This window comes from Bos javanicus, chromosome 18 (assembly GCF_032452875.1).
Source record: "Bos javanicus breed banteng chromosome 18, ARS-OSU_banteng_1.0, whole genome shotgun sequence".
NCBI classification, from domain to species: domain Eukaryota; kingdom Metazoa; phylum Chordata; class Mammalia; order Artiodactyla; family Bovidae; genus Bos; species Bos javanicus.
The window spans coordinates 65,452,799-65,457,720 of NC_083885.1; the positions used below are offsets into that span (position 1 = coordinate 65,452,799).

General features: G+C 42.9%; 1 protein-coding gene across 1 annotated transcript in view; it reads right to left on the minus strand.

Moving 5' to 3' along the window:
- The window catches only part of LOC133229775 (uncharacterized), a 425,664-nt gene that overhangs the window by 174,406 nt on the left and 246,336 nt on the right, over positions 1-4,922 (minus strand). The gene's annotated exons all lie outside the window — the stretch shown is intronic.

Sequence of the window (4,922 nt, forward strand, 5' to 3'; positions counted from 1 at the left end):
TTTTAGCACAATTAAATTAAAAAATGGAAGCAAATAGAGCTGATGAGCTAACAAAGGAGAGAAAATAAAATCACACAACCGCTTGATTAACACCACAAAAAAGAGAGTGGTAGATTAACAAAGGAACAGAGAATAAGGGTAGGGTTTTTTCCCTGGTGGCTCAGTGGTAAAGAATCTGCCCGTCAATGCAGGAGACATGGGTTCAATCCTTGATCCCAGAAGATCCCACATGCCACAGAGCAACTAAGTCCGTGCACCACAACTACTGAGCCTGTGCTTCAGAGCCCCGAGGCAGCAGCTACTGAAGTCAGTGCACCACAGAACCAAGCTTCACAAGGGAAGCCACGGCAATGAGAAGCCTGCACAACCAGAGAGCAGTCTGCTCTCTCAGCAAGCAGAGAGTCCAGGCAGCAGCCAAGACCCAGCGCAGCCAGAAAATGAGAACGAAAAAACAGAACAAGTGCTGTCAGGAAGCACTGAACACGAGGCTTGCTGTGTGCTGCTTTGGATCTGTCAGGAATTCTGTTCCTTATTAATTCCTGAGGAATTAACAGGAGAGGCAAGCCTCTCCCGGGGGCTGAGGAATCCAGGCATTTCCTTCATTAGTGTTTCTATACGGTGATAACTAGGGGCTTCCCTGGTGGCTAAGACGGTAAAGCGCCTGCCTGCAATGTGGGAGACCCGGGTTTGATTCCTGGGTCGGGAAGATCCCCTGGAGAAGGAAATGGCAATCCACTCCAGCACTCTTGCCTGGAAAATCCCATGGACGAAGGAGCCTGGTCGCAAAGAGTCAGACACGACTGAGCTACTAGCGACTATGGTGATAAGTACCCTCTTTCTTCTTGTGAACCAAACAGTAAAAGTGATTGTTTACAACTCTCTCTCTAATATGGATTGCCTATGTTTTGTAAGTCTGGAATTTTAATCTTTATCTTTGCTGAGAATAAGTATCTTGTAAGACAGTATATATGCCCACACCATGTTAAAACACCTTTGCTCCATCAGAGCTCTGGTCCCCGTGTCTTTCTTTCTTTCTCCCTCTCTTTTTCAGGCTGACCCCCTGAAGCACAGAGGCTCTCTGAGTTCACTTTCCTGCCCGGGCTTCTAAGACCCTCTTGAGAAGGTGCTCTGCACCTGCCTGTAACTGGGAATAAATCAAATTTCATTTACAAAATATACATGATAATGCCTCTCTGAATGTACAATTACTGCAAAAGAAAATCTTTAAAACTTTTTCTAAAAATCTGCCCTCTTCCCCTAATTTGGAAACTTTAGCTGAACAAATTATCAGTATCAGGTCTGGAACTGTAACTTTGGTGATTATCTTGATAATTATATTTGTTGTTTACCGTCTCCTTTCTATAAGGTTGGTTAATACTAACAAAACTCATTTGGTCAAGACCTTTTTTACAAATATAATAAAATAGGGGGAACTGTCAGGAAGCATTTAACACGAGGCTTCCTGTGTGCTGTTTCAGATCTGTCAGGAATTCTCTGTTCCTTATAATTCCTGAATAATCGGGAATTAAGAGGAGAGGCAAGCCTCTCCCGGGGGCTGAGGAATCCAGGCATTTCCTTCATTAGTGTTTCTATATGGTGATAAGTACCCTCTTCCTTCTTGTGAACCATACAGTAAAAGTGATTGTTTACAACTCTCTCTCTCTCTTTAATATGGATCGCCTATTTTTGTAAGTCTGGAATTTAATCTTTATCTTTGCTGAGAATAACTACCTTGTAAAATAGTATATATATCCATACCATGTTAATTAAAACACCTTTGCTCCATCAGAACTCTGGTCCCTGTGTCTTTCTCCCCCTCTCTCCCTCTCCCTCTCTCTCTTTTTTCAGGCTAATCCCCTGGAGCGCAGAGGCTCTCTGAGTTCACTTTACTGCCCGGGCTTCTAAGACCCTCTTGAGAAGGCGCTCTGCACCTTCACCCCATCGAGAGGGTGCCTGAGGCCTTCGTGTACAGAGCAAGCCCCATGCAGGGGCTTTATTGGCTTTCTGCGTAAACCAAGGAATACCAGCCTCTTTCTCTCCTTTACTTTCTTATCGGTCGACTCTGGACCACCAGGTTCCAGTCCATTAAAGGACCTCAACAAAGGGCAATTTTAGAAAATGGCAAGAAATATATTAGATATTAATCCAAGTATACTATCAATACAGTATTAAATATTAATCCAAGTATACACCAATATACTAAACATGGATAGTCTCAGTACATCAATTAAAAGAGATTTCAGAATGGATCCAGAAGCAGAACTTAACCGTATGTTGTCTTCAAGAAACCCACTTTAGGACTTACCTGATGGCCCAGTGGTTAAGAATCTGTCTTACAATACAGAGGACACTGGTTCAATCCATGATCAGGGAACTAATCCCACATGCTTTGGAGCAACTTAGTCAAAGCTATGGTTTTTCCAGTAGTCATGTATGGATGTGAGAGTTGGACCACTAAAGAAGGTTGAACATCAAAGAACTGATGCTTTTGAACTGTGGTGTTGGAGAAGACTCTTGAGAGTCCCTTGGACCGCAAGGAGATCCAACCAGTCAATCCTAAATATTCATTAGAAGGACTGATGCTGAAGCTCCAATACTTTGGCCACCTGATGCAAAGAATCGACTAATTAGAAAAGACCCTGATGCTGAGAAAGATTGAAGGCAGGAGGATAAGGGGACGAGAGGATGAGATGGTTGGATGGCATCACTGACTCAGTGGACGTGACAGATGGTGAAGGACAAGGAAGCCTAGCGTGCTGCAGTCCATGGGGTCGCAAAGACTTGAACACGACTGAGTGACTGAACAACAACACTGGAGGAATGAAAAGGAAAACCACTGAGGTAGGAGAGCTGAAAAACTACCTGTTGTGACAGAGGTGCTCAATCCTTAGGCAGGCAGAGGATCCAGGGCAGGAGGAAGGGCTTAAGAACATTGGTCTTTAATGATACCGATCACTGAAGTGTTTGCAAATGGTCTCAGACACCTAAAAGTCAACCCAAGTTGACATCCAGTGGAAACTGGAAGCAAATGAATATTATCCTAATGCTTCTGAAAGGCATGCAGCCTGAAGTGTTAAAGCCATTTTGGGGAATTCCTTGGTGGTTCAGTAATTAGGACTTGGTGTTTCCCACCATGTGTCTGGGTTAAAGAGCTGGTCCAAAAAAATAACATCTAGTAAATGCCTTTGTGCAGCCAGGGGAAAAAGTCATTTTGTAACCTTTGGCCAGGGACACTAAAAACGTCAGACAGGGCCCCTCAAAGAGCCAGCACGGGAACCTGTTATTCGTTTTCTTCCTAGTCTGAGGGCGGGGTGGGGGGAAGCCAGGACCCTGAATACAGAAGAGATACTGAGCAGGCCTGAGCGGGTAGACAAGGGGCAGAGCACTACTTGTGGTCCCCCCAGAAAAGGCTTTCTTGCCTGTGGTTTGTGACTGTGCCCAACTTGGTGAAAAATACCGATGTATAATCAGGCCATCCAAATAAGCTGTTCTTTAGCTCTCTGAACATCCCCTGGCCCAAGTCTTAATCAACTATATCCTACACACAGGACTGGCCTTCCCTCTTAATCCTAAGGTCTTCTTGTTCTGCACCAGCTGTTCTTCCTAACCACTTCACTCATCACCCCACTGCTCCTCCTACCCAGCAGAAAAATGTAAATCACCAAATGATTATTAGTTATCAAGATAACCAAAAGCAAAGTGCCAACATCTTCTGGGGACCCATCCTTGACAAACTTTAGTCCAAATGCTAAGGGCTGAAGAATGACACCTCCCATAATGCCTGTAAAACCCAACGCCAAGTTCTCGTGAAACAAAGCTGTTCACAGGTGTGAATCTTCACCTGTATAACACTTGTGACCCAGTCCCTCAACTGAACACGATCAGTGCACCATCAAACTTGTGGTGACGTCAGAACTTGTTCTTTGCAAGCCTGTCTGCACTCACCTTATTACACGGGATCCACAAGAACTGTGAGAGTGGGTGAGGCCCACACACCACAACGTGGGCCATCTGTATCACATGCCCGGCCCCAAATCTCCCTGGAGTGTTTGTGAATTCTGTACCCACATCTGCTGTGCAGGGTCAGCATGTCCCACTGTATTTCTCCAACAAGGTCTCACTTCTGTCATATGTCCTTCGTTCTATGCTACATGAGTTTGTAGATCAAGGCTGCGTCAAAGGGTGTGAGCATTCAAACTCTGTCACACTGTGTCCCAGGCTGTGCTGATATACACTGATATTTAGAATCCTTTCTTGTGTTAGTTACTGGAGTTATGAAAAAGCTTCATTTTAGAAATGCACTCCAAGAAGTTACGTATTGAAAAACATGATACCTGAGATTATAAAACTTAAGAACGACTAGGTAAATCCTGATACACAAACACAAAAAGTGATCATGTGTATAAATATGATAAATGGTATAAGATACAGGAAGAGTCCATCAGTCATTCCATTTATATATATATATATATATTTGAAAATAGTCATTACTAAAGTAGACTATACTCTTGCATCAGTAATGATAATGTTGAAGGTAAATTTAAAATCCAAGAGGAAACTGGTTTGAAGGATGTACACAAGTATGTCCAATGTACATCTTAAATACATAAAATTTAAATGAACTCGATTTAAATGAAATGATTTTTAAAACAATTCAGCAAAATCTATCAATAATCATTCTAGTATGATTTATTAGCTACATTCCTACAATATTTTCCAGATACTGGACCTTTAAGGGGGAAAAAGAATACATGGTGGGCGACTGGCAATTCTTTTCAACTCCATTTCAGTGACATTATGTTCACGATTTGACACTGGCAAGGATGGGAATATTAACACCAAAGAAACTGGCAAACACTACAAAACAGGGCTTGATTTACTGTGCAATTAAATGTCTGGCCTTAAGACTAAGGTAACAAATG